This window comes from Lepisosteus platostomus, chromosome 5 (genome assembly GCF_059453375.1).
Source record: "Lepisosteus platostomus isolate fLepPlt1 chromosome 5, fLepPlt1.hap1, whole genome shotgun sequence".
Taxonomy (NCBI): Eukaryota; Metazoa; Chordata; class Actinopteri; order Semionotiformes; family Lepisosteidae; genus Lepisosteus; species Lepisosteus platostomus.
Window position 1 is genome coordinate 20,524,611 of NC_142615.1, and position 14,766 is coordinate 20,539,376.

Below are 14,766 nucleotides of genomic sequence, written 5' to 3' on the forward strand. Positions count from 1 at the left end.
AATTAATCTGATCAGTGTAGGACACGTTAATGTAGAATTATTAATAGGTTTGTTAGTTAGTTCAAGTTTACCCACCTGAACTAATGTAGAATTATTACTTGGTCTGTCTCTTGTTTGTATATAAATGAATGTCTCTGGCAACTTAATGTTAGTTTTACGATGTAGGTCAGGGGTTGACATATGCACGAGTATACGAAATGTCTCACTCCTGATTCAACTCATGTTCTATAGGAGATTGGCGATTCCTCCTGTTTCTCGTACAACCATATCAGAACAGAAGCCCGTGTCACCCAGCTGTGATTCAAGATCGACTCGCATCTTTATCCCTTTTTTGTTCGTGATCATTATTTTCTTTAGTTATGATCAATATTGAACTTTTTCTAAATGAAATGACAATAATCAAACATGCAGGCAGATTTTTGAAAAGTATTTGGAATTGACACCCTTTGGAACAGTCATCAGAAAATGTGTGAAAATGAAAGTTATGTAAGCTCTCACACAAAGCATTGAAGATTGGAATCTGAGTGTAAAAAAGCTACCCGTCTCCCAATGATAGGCAGGGATACACACCATGACTCAAATAGACTCAGCAAACTTTAACACCTATGATATTACGAGTGTTTTGCACGTGTCAAACTTCAAGAAGGAACTACTACAACAGTTGTGGACATAATTCAATACCACCGGCAAAGTCCAATGCCGGCAATGTCTGAGAAAATAATGTTCACTCATGGAATTTGGTCTTTGAATGGCTGGCGGGAAAATTCATTTATACTCCTGTTGCACCCTCAGCTGAAACATGTTAAAATAACAACGCAGATTTGTTGGAGAACCTGACAACAATTATTGGGTTAGCACTGTATGTATTCTTGTATATTTACTTTAATTTTAATATAAATGTAAACATGCATGCTGTATAAACTATTGTAATTTTAAAATATGTTAGCTGAGGATGCGAGGGGGGCTATTATACCTTGTGAAACACGCAAGGAACTGTAAAAAAGGCTGGTATTTGAATAAAATTGGCGATCACAAGAAAACCACAATTTATGTGGTATTATCATCAATATCCTTCAAAATCTACATTCAAATGAAGGATTTGAAGAAACTATGAAAAAAGCAATAGTAGCAGCAGAGGATTTTGATTTTTGCTCTTCAATTCAGTAGATCACTGTAGAGTTGCGCCCCTACGAACAGCACCAAGGATGAAACCCACCTCCTTCGTTATTGCTATGTTTGTACCGGTGAAAGTAGCGTTTGTGCTATTGAAAGCATCTCGGAAGATGAAGGTGCAGTCACTTCCACATGTCATGATATCATTAGATCCGACGACAAGAGCTGAAGCCTCCGGCATTTTCCAAGCCAGCAATGTGAGGAAGATGGAGCTGGTAGAAGGTAGTGTGGCCGAGTGGTTTAAGGCGCTGGATTTAGGCTCCAGTCTCTCTGGGGGTGTGGGTTTGAATCCCACCGCTGCCAAATGTTAATTTTTTAAGACCTGCAATACGATCAGTAAAAGCGCTTTTTGTTAGGCTGCGGGAGGTGTTTAGAGATAGACTTTCTAAAAGACAGGCTTAACATCAAGGCAGAAAAAATATTTTGTTTTCTCAACAGAAATTCTCTTTGGCACGTTCAGCTTTATGTAGGGAACAACGTCTGCCGAGATCACTTTTGAGGCAGTGCACATGATAGTGTACCGGCAAGTACATTTAATATTGGCTGTGGTGGTGAGCTGCTTTTGTCTGTGAAACTTTTAATTCTTCACGCCGAATCGTTGGCAGGGGTAAAGCTTATTAAATCTTTGAACATAGCGCTCCATCAGAAGTACTTTGTTCGTGATCAAAAGAGATCAGAGGATTAACTTCATGAATTCACATAGCATACCTTACAGGAAAGATTTAAAAGGGGAATTGATTGTGCTTCCTGATGTTGTTTCTGTGGTTTCTTTGGATACAAAGGTGAATGTTCTTTGACATTCTGCTAGAGTATCCACTGGGTGGGTTTTATCAATTAGCTCGGATAGGTCATCATTGTTCCGTCTCCGGAAAATAATCAGCACTCTTTTTTCCTGTGCTGTCTTTTAAAACATATAAGATCACGAGTTTACAGATTTCTCCAAATAACAACTATACATTTTAACCCAGCGGTTAGCATTCCTTCAATCTAATAGTTTTACTCTGGGTTAAAAGCAGCGCAATATACAGAGAGATGATATTCAAATATTTCAACGTTCTGTTGGATTACCTGTATGGAGATATCGCTCAGAATTCCTAATATGATTTTAAGTTCAGTTTTGCTTTACTACTTTCAGAGTCTTTTATTGACCTTGCTGAAGCAGAGAAGTGACATAATCACAAATGCGACCTACCTGTGCTGCTGTTTCTGGTTAATACAGATGCAGCCATTCAAAATGGGTGAGGTATTTCGCGGCATACCCCGGTGGGCGTGTCGCGGTATCACGCAGTTCACGTGTGTCACGTGGTTAACTATCCGGCGTTGTCTTGTAAAACCGCCAGGGGGAGCTTAACCTCTCATGTACAGCATTTGAGCCTTTAATTTTGAACTGTGTATTACAGCATGTTAATCATCAGTCATTAAAATGTTGGTATATTTTATGAAAGCAAGATTGCTCAGTTGGACAAAAGTACACAACCTACCTTTATCAGAAATATTTATGCATCAAAGCCTTTACTGAAGATATTACTAATAGTATTAATAATGGATGACTTTGGACAAGCTGTATACTCAAAGTATAATTTCTTTAGCACATTTGTACAAGCACTTGGAATCTGTCCAAGCCATACTTTGTCAGGCATTTTGTTTTACTTCAACGGGCATAAAAACTTCCTTGCTTTTAACAGGGCGTTTTTTATAATTTCTAACTACAAAAATGATTTAAAATGCGACACTTATCATTCAACTAGAGCTTAAAATATCACAAGGATCCTCAAGAGCACAGCAAATATTTATCAACGCTTTCTTTTCCGTATACCAGATTTTATGGAACCACTTCAGAGGGGTGTCAGCCAGTCAGATTCCAGGAATCGGCACTTTAAAGGAAAAATACACACCGGTATTCCATTTCTCCCTAACGATTTTAAGCATCGAAGTATTTAACAAGCATGTGAAATAGCGTGTGAAAAAGTGGCAGTTTTAAGCTTTTCTGCTAATATGATATGGAATCGCGTATCTAAAGAATTTAATAACGGTATTCGTGTGCTGCGACAGGGCTGTGTAGGGCTGCTTCGCCCGCTGTTCATGCGAGCTGTCTTGTAGTCTACTGGTCTAGGTGCGTGACTACCAACTGGCAGGTTGTGTGTTTGAATCCAGCTGGTGCTGGACTTTTCCTTTAACAAACATTTCTTCAAAAAAATAGAATAGCGATATTATGGACAATCAATTGACTTTTATATTTCAAAATATCGCAACATGATCGATATTTGCGATATTTTGAACATATCTTCCCTTCTGACAGCGGTTCCTGCTTCTATTGTGTGTGTGTGTGCAACAGAGTAAATTTTTATAGAGAAATGGAGGCTGGACAGTATGCATTACAATATAAAAATTTATATTGATTTAAATCATGTTCTGATTTAAATCGCAAACGCGTGTTTAATTATATGTGTTTTTTAATCATAATCAGGCTAATGCAACATAAATTGATACAGTATCTTTGTCTTCTAAGTATCTTAATAAACTTTCAGCATAGCTTTCTACCCATTTAGATTTATATCTCTTGGGATTTTGGGATCAAACGTGGAAGGATTAGATTATAATCGTTTTTATTTGTCAAATACGTGATTGTATTTCTGAATGTTATGTGACACCTACAGTAGTTCACTGCTTTAAATACATCGAATTAAGAAAGTTATGTGTAGCACTTTAGATCTTTTTTCTGAACCAGGGAAAATCTGATCATGTTTCTCTATAACAATAATAAAAAACTTTATTTTACATATGGCCTTTAAAAGTGGCATCTCAAAGCAATACATTAGATCGAAAAAAAGTTAAAAGGGACCAAATTAAATACCAGACAATCGCAAATGCGTTTTCAATAAAATTATTTTATTCATTCAGCAGTTTGTGAGAGGGACATCCAGCAGAGAGAGACACACACACCGGTTTTCATTGACAAAATTGTTTTTTTTCAATTCCTCTTGTCTAACAGGAATGTTTTGTTTGTGGACAGACTGTTAGACAAGAGGAAAAGACCGCCTCCTCCTACGAAGCATTAATCGCATATCTAAGGAAAATTGCAGTATACCTTTGTTCATGCACATCATTATACAGTATCTCTTCAATTTGTATTTCGATAAAAAAAATCGTTTGCCCAGCCACTACTGTTGTTATTGTTTTTATCCTGTAAAGCGTTTCCTTTTTCTGCGTTTTCCATTTCCTTTTTCTGATCACTCGCTTACTGGATACACATCTCACCTGTCCTGTTCTTTGTTTTCCTGGTTTGCTGATTATGCCTGCTGCGGTCCACTCCTACCCTCACACCTAAAGAATACTATTTTAAATTTCTTGGCGCAGTTCATTAACCCTTGTATGTGCTGTCCGCGCCCAAAATGCAATTAAAAAAAAGTAAAAAACAGCGCTCAAAATGCAATTTAGAGCTTAATAAGATACACTCCACAGGCAAAATTAAAGACAAAATTAAAGACGATTAAAATCTGTAATCTTTCCACTTGTACTGTGAGTCATCGGACAGTTTCTGCTTTGTGTAAGGATGGTGAGAAAGCTGTGCTCAATGTATTTAAGGGACTTAAAAGTAAAAAGAGATGCTTCATATTGCTTGACTAATTTTAAAAACCAAGTTATAAATGCAGACGCTCCCTCGGTGCCGCGCCGGGTGTAAATATCAAAGTATACATTCCCAACAAGTATTGTACCCATCTGTCATGCAAATAAAACACCTTGAATTGAATTGAATTGAGGGAGAGAGGGGGGTAGTGGGACAGAGATACTGTAGACAGACTCAAGGAAAATAAGATACTTATGGGTACGCAGGCATTCACGACAGCAACATACGAAATGTTTGCACGTACTGTATAGTTAAGTTATTACTTGGTTTTCAAAGTGCAACGAAATACAATATTGTTGTTGCTGCTGTTCTGGTTGTTTTTATCCTGTAAAGCGTTTTGAGAAGCCACCTTTAAAGGCGATATATACTGTAAAACCGCTGATTCTTATGGAATGTGTTCCGCAGGAGATTCAAATTTTTATTTATTTATTTTTTAATCGCATATCTTAGGAAATCTCAGTATAACTTTGTTCATGAACAGTGGCATGTTACATTATCATTCGTTTTTTTAACAAGGTTCGCCAGCTAATGTGAATCGAAACCTGTCTTGCTAGCTTTTAAAGTTGTGCATGTGTAAACTGTACTAGAGGGCATGCAAGTTACTCTGCCCCTTTCAGCTGCAGGGAGTCCCTCAGCTGCAACACACAGCAGACAGAACGGGAGACTATTGCCTTTCATATCTGACACCAGTGAAGTAAAAGGGGTGTCTAAAGGGGTGATTTCAGACCACATTTTAGTTACTTTATTTTGTTTACTTTTAACATTTCTGTAATTTACAGTAGATGTCACAATAGAAGCCCGAAGCCTATTATACTCAGTCTAGCCTTGGATCCTCTGAGTCCCATGACTCAGTCTTGTCTGCTTTCCTAGAATAAAACCAGTTAAGTCTTGTGTACTATGCAATTTATATTTTCCGATTCCATGCATTCCCTTAATGTTTAGAGTTTACTATATTCTCCAGACTCAAACACATAAGTACTAATAGCTCTGTCCCTTTAGGAGACTCTTTGCAGTACTGTGTCCCACTACCCCCATGAATTCTTTAGGTTGGGTCTAATATTTTCCAGTTATATACAGAATGGGATACAAAATGCTGTCAGGCAGGTAACAGAAAAGAGAAAAATATAAATATTTCCATTTTACAGACGTTCACACATTTATAACATTTTGGCTCAATTAAAAGCTAACCCAATAATTAAATGTGATAAAGTATAGTTTGGATGTTTATACATTCATGTTAATCGTATTCTTGATTTATTTCAATAAGTGTTCATGTTTCATTTGCTAACTTAGAGCATATTGTGCAATGAAGAATAAAATAGCTGCATGACAAGTGACTTCCTTCTCTCAGTGGAAATTAAAAGGTAGCCTGATAAATTATAAGACAGTAAGAAAGGTTCCAATCAGGAGGAGACAATTCTTTCCATTTTTTTTGTTTGATTGCTGGTAGCAAACTGATCTGAGGATCTACTCCAGCTCTTTCTCTTTTTATCATACAGTAAATTTTATTTTCTTGCTTTCTGAAACACAATATAACAAAAAATAACCTCACAAACTCAAAGAAAAAATCCTTGCTCCCCCCCCTCCCCTTGGCAGTACTTCCTCCCATGCTTTTAACTAAGGGCATCTAAAATACTGTCAAACAGCTACAATGGTATCTCTGTACAAGGCTTTGACTGTGTCAATCACAGCACCTACCGTTCCCTTACCAGCAACAACATGGATTCTAACACTCAGACACCGAGCTTTACAACATGCGGTACCAGTAACATTTTACCAACAGTAGACTCACCAACCAGATGTGTTTCAGTTTCTGTGATAAGCCTAGATTAATCTTATCCTCTCCTCTAGTAAGAGCACCAAGTGTAAACATGTAACGCCCCTATTAAAAATAATGGCAAAACAGAAGTTCACTCTTTCTAGAACATACCTTCCTATGGACACTCCTAAAATGTATAAAATAGTGTCCACAGCATCTCATAATAGAGGCAAATGGGGAACTACAAACTCATTTCATACAATGCCATCCATGAGGGGTTAAATACACCCTGAGAGAAATTAATTTCTGGATAATTCAACGGCTGTGATTTCTGGAATATGTATTATCCCAAATATTCTTTGAGTTCGGCTCTTCTTATTTCTTCTGCAGAACAACTGGTATGGGAATGTACTGATCCGCATAATTTGCGCTTTCGGTTTCTGATCGTTTTTATTGAGCGCTGCTCTGAACTTTACATTTGCTTGTGCTAGTTTTCCACACGAAAAAAAAAGAGATTTCCCTAATTACATGATTTCACTTTTTTTCTTATCAACGAGTAGAAATAAATAAATAAATTACATATAATTCAATATAAAAGCCACAGGCGAGTTGGCTGGGGGTCTAAGGCGTTGCGTTCAGGTCACAGTTTCCCCTCGGGTTTTTTTATTCGAATCCCACTTCTGAAAAAAAGGTTTTCTCGTTTTTCTCTGTGAAAAGACAATCAAGTTCTTAACAAATTTCATATATTAGACTTCCGCAATACGTTCTGGCTTTAACAGGAAATTGTGCACTTCCACAGAAAGAGTAACAAGAAGAGACGTTTCCATGTTACTTGTAGACTTAGATAAAGGAACGTGGCGGTGAATGAAAGAGGCACGGACGGGGTTCGGACCCGCGATCTTCGGTTTACGAGACCGACGCCTTACCACTTGGCCACCGTGCCCTCATGGGGAAGTGGTCAGCTTACTATATGTTGAATCAACCCTAGTAATTTTACTGTTGTAATAGAGGAACAAGAGGCGCAGTCGGTAGAGCTTGCGACACTTAAGTTCAAAATCGTTGATTCATGGGTTGTTTGTGTCCTTTCTGATCCCTCTAATCTTTTAGTAGGACAGTGCAAGCAAAACGTGATAGGGTACAGTGACTCCCAATGTCATATGAGCTTTGTGTAATTTAGCTTTCTTAACGCTATGGGGCTCGATTCAGATATCGCTGTGAAAGCAAGGGACGAGCAAAGGTTTTTCTAAATTGAGGGTGATCTGCTCCCGAGTAATTATAAACACCTGAGCGTTTACTGTTTACTGTTGTGTTACTGTGATAAAGGAACACCGCACTTTATCAAAATACTGCTGCTTCCTAATTTTACATAAAGTATTTAGACCGGGGAGAGTGACTGCATTCCAAGAGGCTAAAAGTTGATTTCACAAAGCCCCCATTTAATAAAATACATTAGAAACCGCAAGGAAAACAGTATGTTTTAATAAGTCTTCTCCTGGTTTTACATTATTATAGTCTTTCACATTTGAATGCATACCTTACCGTAAATATTACCTAGATTTCAGGCAACGCAAGCAGTTCTTAATGCACGAAGTCTATTTATAGTTGACTTTCTGCTAATCACATCTAATAGTTCATGAATCTTCCTGCCCATCATGTGTCTGCTAAGCAGTTTCTCCGTTTTCCTTCTCCTGTCATTGTCAGCGAGCACATCAAGATGGGAAAAATGTAACAGGGAAAAAGAGTAGCTGGTAGGAGTGGGATTTGAACCAAAACCTCGATCTAGAGACAAGAATACCCATGAGAGCTAGAAAAACACAAGTATTTGATCATGGTGCTTTGGTGGTGGTGGAGGAGGGAAGTCCCCATTACCTGTAAAGCGCTTTGAATGATGCTTTAGAACACTCAACCATCCTGACAAGTGATGGATGAATGGAGGTGTATTGAATACACCAGTAGCTCACTAACCTGAGTTGCTTTGCTGGAGAAGTGCCATGTTACCTGTTGTAAACGTCAAACGTACAAACGTGTTGTACTTTCCAACCTTTGAGTAATATTTTCCAGAGCTAGGGCGCAGTTGTCTTCACAATCAGGATTATCTCAAAAGCAATGACGTCTGTGTAAAACAGATTTTATTTTCGGGAACCGATGTTGTATTGGATATTTCTAATTGATTTGTTTTCATTATTGTAATGTATAGTGGAGCATAAAAAAACATCTGCAAAAATCTCTATTACGCGTCTTTGGCATTTCAAATAGTAGCGAGAGCGAGGATCAAACCCCCCTCCTGGCGATAGTTGCCTCACGCTCTGAACAACCAAGTCCTGCTTATTCCCGCTGTGGGTCGCGGATGGTGTGTTTTGGTATTTACTCGAAATTACAGAGGATACATGGGACTGCATTTACCTGATAACATACCGTGATCTCTAGTACCTAATGAGCTTTGATAATTCAGCTTGCTTATCGCTTTGGGCTCAATTCAAAAGTTGCAGTGAAAGCAGGAGCTGAGCAGGATTCTGTTTAAATGGAGCCAGATCTGCTCACGACCGGGGAAACACTTCAGCATTTACTAATTGAAGACCACAATCCACTAAAACACCCCTGTTTCTTAGACTAAAAGAAGCTAAAAGCATTTTTGAACATGGGTTATATTGTAAATACTGTTATTAAAAAGTTTATTTGCATACTGTCAGTTATTTAGACGGTGCAAAACAGGCTGCCCTTATAAAACTTTCTGTGCCCGTTTTGACCAAGGAGAAAGTATTTCTGATGGAGCGCTATGCGAAAAAGATTTAATAAGCTTTACCCCTGCCAATGATTCAGCATGAAGAAGTAAAAGTTTCAAAGGGAAAAGCAGCTCGATAACACAGCCAATATTAAAAGTGATCTCGGCAGATGTTGTTCCCTACATAAAGCTAAAAGTGCCAAAGAGAATTTCTGTTGAGAAAACAAAATATTTTTTTTGCCTTGATGTTAAGCTGACGGCCTGTCTTTTAGAAAGTCTATTTCTAAACACCTCACGCAGCCTCTCAACAGACTAACAAAAAGAGCTTTTACTGATCGTATTGCATGTCTTAAAACACTAACATTTGGCAGCGGTGGGATTCAAACCCACGCTCCCAGAGAGACTGGAGCCTAAATCCAGCACCTTAGACAGCTCGGCCACGCTACCTTCCGCCATGCCCATCTTCCTCACATTGCTAGCTTGGACTTGTCGTCGGATCTAATGATATCATGACATGTGGAAGTGACTGCACCTTCATCTTCCGAGATGCTTTCAATACCACAAATGCTACTTTCACCGGCACAAACGTAGCAATAACAAAGGAGGTGGGATTCATCCTTTGTGCTGTTTGTAGGGGCGCAATTCTACGGCGATCTACTGACTTGAAGAGAAAAAATCAAAATCCTCTGCTATTACTGTTGCTTTTTTCATAGTTTCTTCAAATCCTTCATTTGAACGTCGATTTTGAAGGATATTGATGATAATACTACATAAATTGTGGTTTTCTTGTGATCGCCAATTTTATTCAAATACCAGCCTTTTTTACAGTTCCTTGCGTGTTTCACAAGGTATAATAGCCCCCCTCGCATCCTCAGCTAACATATTTTAAAATTACAATAGATTATACAGCATGCATGTTTACATTTATATTAAAATTAAAGTAAATATACAAGAAAACATACAATGCTAACCCAATAATTCTTGTCAGGTTCTCCAACAAATCTGCGTTGTTATTTTAACATGTTTCAGCTGAGGGTGCAACAGGAGTATAAATGAATTTTCCCGCCAGCCATTCAAAGACCAAATGCCATGAGTGAACATTATTTTCTCAGAAGTTGCCAGCATTGGACTTTGCCGGTGGTATTGAATTATGTCCACAACTGTTGTAGTAATTCCTTCTTGAAATTCGACACGTGCAAAGCACTCGTAATATCATAGGTGTTAAAGTTCGCTGAGTCTATTCGAGTCATGGTGTGTATCCCTGCCTATCATTGGGAGACGGGTAGCTTTTTTACACTCAGATTCCAATCTTCAATGCTTTGTGTGAGAGCTTACATAACTTTCATTTTCTCACATTTTCTGACGACTGCTCCAAAGGGGCACCCTGTCAATTCCGAATACTTTTCAAAAATCTGGCTGCATGTTTGATTATTGTCATTTCATTTAGAAAAAGTTCAATATTGATCATAACTAAAGAAAATAATGATCACGAACAAAAAAGGGATAAAGATGCGAGTCGATCTTGAATCACAGCTGGGTGACACGGGCTTCTGTTCTGATATGGTTGTACGAGAAACAGGAGGAGTCGCCAATCTCCTATAGAACATGAGTTGAATCAGGATTGGGACATTTCGTATACTCGTGCATATGTCAACGCCTGACCTACATCGTAAAACTAACATTAAGTTGTCAGAGACATTCATTTATATACAAACAAGAGACAGACCAAGTAATAATTCTACATTAGTTCAGGTGGGTAAACCTGAACTAACTAACTAATAAACCTATTAATAATTCTACATTAATGTGTCTTACACTGATCAGACTAATTGACATTGTCTGATTCAGAGCCTGTGCAGTTCGTGCTAATTACAACAACGACAGTTCTGAACCCTCATCACCGAACTGAGCACAAGTTCAGCTGTTCTCCAGTTTTGTTACGCATGGTTTTTCATTGCAATTGAGTTCAGAGCTGGAGCTGATCTCCAGACAGTACAGTGTTTTGGGTAAGTTGTCGAAATTCGCATGAGGCTGCAGACAACTTACCCAAAGTGTTTTCTATAGCTTTCAGGCGGAGTTCATTTATATAAAAGAACGTAAGTGGTATAAACGCAAGAAGCCAGATGGCAGTCCAACTTATAATTTTCTGACGCGAGGCCTGACACGTTATTCATTACGCCACTGACCCTGCTATTGTAGTACTAAAAAAAAACACGTTTTCTACATTTATGTCTGTTCATTCTAAAAACTCTAAAAAAGACAAAGGGTTTGTGTGTCACGCTAAAATTCCGCTTCATTTCGAATGCAAATAAAAACTACTTGTGTTTATTACATAAAAAGATAATTCCACACTCACGTGTGTTATTAAACATTTATAAAACATGTTTGGAGACTGACATACAGTAAAGAAAGTAATACTGAAGGGCTGGAAGTCCTGGAAAGCGTTAATAGAACCTTCTTGCTTTCGACCTGGAACAGAGCCCACAACTGCCAGATCAGTGACCCCTGAGCCCAGTTCACAAAGAGGAGAACCAGGAGCTCTTCTATGTCTCTAAGAGGGCTGGGAGGAAGGATAAAAGGGGGAAATGTGACATGAGTCCTGGCTGTTCTGTCTGATATTGTTCATGTAGCAGCACTGATTGTCTGAATATCTTCTGGTTCTGGATTGTGAGGATAGAGAACAGTACGGAGTTGAGCTTCTGTCTGAGTGTGAGTCTGAGCTGTGAATCTGACTGAGAAGAGAATAATGATTTTTTTATTCTGCCTGAGAATTTTCCTGAGAATTTTTCCTGAGAATTTTTCTTCTTTTCCAAGTGGTGTTACATCCCCTTCAGATACTCTACACAGACTGCCAGAGAGAAGAGGAGAGAGAGATGGACAGATAAGAGCACACACAGCAAGAGAGACATACATCTTGATTTACTTTGAAGCAAGTGTTCATTTCCTTTCTGGAACAAGTTGTTTCTGAACTTCAAGAAATTCATACAACTTCTGAAAGATAAAATACAAATCTTGCTTCTCAGGACAGAAGAAATGCTGCTAAAAAATGCCAGTGATTTGTGAAAAGCAACGGGAATGTGTCCCTGTGCAGCTGTTAAACAAAGGGCTGGTGGGTCAAACACACTCAGGGACGCGCTTCAGATTGTGATGATGTAAACATAATCTCCGCTAAAAATTGAAGGGATTTCTTCGCAAACCCTCTTGAATGTTGCAGGAAATCTTCGTGTTTTACTCGTGTGCAACTAAAACAAGTAAACAATTCAGTACCTAAGTCAATGTCCAAGAAAACCATCCTCACGTGTGGAATTTTTCTTTAACTGGCTGTTGGGAGAATTCATTTACACACCCGTTGTATCCTTAGCAAAAATATTTTAAAATTAGAACACAGATTTGTTGGAGAACTTGACAATCCCTGACAATCATTATTAAATGAGCATTATACAAATGTGCGTTGATATTTTTAATATGTACCTTAATTGTAATGTATATACATACATAATTGCTTTGATATGGATGTTCATTTGAAGGAATTGAGGAAACTATGAAGGATCGCAGAACAACAAAAGATACATTTGGGCATCTGCTATTGGTACAGATGAAAGAAATTAAGTGTGAAGCTTTCATACACACGAGATAGAAAAACAGTTTTAATGCACTTCATTAAATTGATGGTGTGCTTATCAATCGTGCATAAAGTGTACATAGCAGAGGATGGTTTCGATCCATCGACCTCTGGGTTATGGGCCCAGCACGCTCCCGCTGCGCCACTCTGCTGACAGCTGCTATAGGGATTCAACACAACTGCTCTATCTTTGTTTTCTAAAAGTGCGCCCGAGATGAAAAGTCTTAACGGTAAACGTAGACATCACTTTGAGCACTTGGTCTTTCATAGCACAAATCATCACCCGCTGCTCTACATGGGTGTGTCTTCAATATTGTTGAGAACCAAACCTTCTGCTTTCCGAGGCAACTGATTCTTTCGTCGTTAATTCCCAAATCTTCAATGAGAATCAGTGAAACGAAAATCAAACACATGTACACACTCGCGTCCTAACCTGAAAGAAAAATCTACACCCACTTTATAATACTGAAAATGATTCAGGAAGTACAGCAAAGTTCTAAAACCAGCTAATGCATCTGCATACATAAAATGTCAATTTTTCAAAAGTAAAATCTTCAGCTTTGAAAGATTACCATCCATATATTTTCGTTTTTCTCTTTTTTTACATAACACGCTTTCGAGAAACAAACTGTCTTTTAATTAAGGCTTCATTAGAAAATGTGTATCTTGGTTTGCCAAGTTAAAATCAGCACATCCCAGTGGGCAAAAGATGTAGAATATACGGCTATTAAACGCATACCTTAGACGTGTGAATGTGCTCCGTAACTGGTCTAGAATGAAATTCTAATATACGTATATCGTTATACATCAATTAGACATCTATGATTATATGTTTATTATACATAAATGGTTGGAGTTCTATTATACGGATAAATTTAGAAGACTATTATACATAGATAGTTAAAGGTCTATTATACATCAAAGAAAGATTTTTATAGGTGTAGAAACTAGTAAATAAAGCCAATGATTTATTTTAGAAATGTATTCTTAAAATATACAATTATTCACACCTGAAAAATATGTAGTTCAAATTATACATTATATACAATATTGTAATCAACAAATGTCTAACCATCATAAAAAAACACGACTAGTAAACTTCAGTTACAAATTCTAGTAACATGGCAATATATATATAGTAATGACAAACACAAACTAATTACATGAACACGCTAATATTTAACTCAAAACCACATTTCGATTCAAATATAAATTTTAAAATTTACAACTTCTTTATTTCCACGAAAATATTATTAATGTAGCACAAACGCTACTTTCTAATAAAGACAGAAAGAAACTGTTTGTTTTGTGTCTCATGGTGATCCTCCTCTCGATACTAATGAAATGTTTAATATGATCCCTCGAGAAAAAAAAGGAGTCAATTTCCGCCTGGAATGATTGATGCCCCATCAAACATTTTGTAATATCCCTGGAAGTTTATACGGTAGAATCCTGGTTCGTGGCTTAAATTCAAGGTAAACAAGACTAAGGAAACGAGTTGGAAACTTAATGTCGAAGTGGGATTTAAATCACCCAGAACATTTCACTACATTGGGCAGTATGTGCCAGAGAGCCTACTGCCATCCCTTCAATAGTTCAGTTGGTCGAGCGGAGGAGTGTAGTGGAATCAGCAGGGAGTCCTTAGGTTGCTGGTTTGATTCCGGTTCGAAGGAAGGTGCTTTTTGTGTACTTTAATCAAAGAGTTAAAAAAGCGAATCTGTTTCATTCAGACATTGATCAAAAGCTCAATAAACGACGAAGTAGAGGTTCCTGTTCCGAATTCAGCCCACGTCTGATTGTCTTGTTTTGGCCAAGATCTGATCTTTGAATTAAGGGACTACTCTGTCTGCTTTGTAATTCAA

General features: G+C 37.9%; 3 non-coding genes across 3 annotated transcripts; 1 reads left to right on the top strand and 2 right to left on the bottom strand.

The window, feature by feature from the left end:
* Positions 1-1,394: 1,394 nt before the first annotated feature.
* trnal-uag (transfer RNA leucine (anticodon UAG)) lies at positions 1,395-1,476 on the top strand. The gene has a single exon. It is a non-coding gene; the product is annotated as a tRNA-Leu (tRNA).
* A 5,955-nt stretch (positions 1,477-7,431) lies between these two features.
* Positions 7,432-7,503, bottom strand: trnat-cgu (transfer RNA threonine (anticodon CGU)). The gene has a single exon. It is a non-coding gene; the product is annotated as a tRNA-Thr (tRNA).
* Positions 7,504-9,647: 2,144 nt separating this feature from the next.
* trnal-uag (transfer RNA leucine (anticodon UAG)) lies at positions 9,648-9,729 on the bottom strand. The gene has a single exon. It is a non-coding gene; the product is annotated as a tRNA-Leu (tRNA).
* Positions 9,730-14,766: the final 5,037 nt, after the last annotated feature.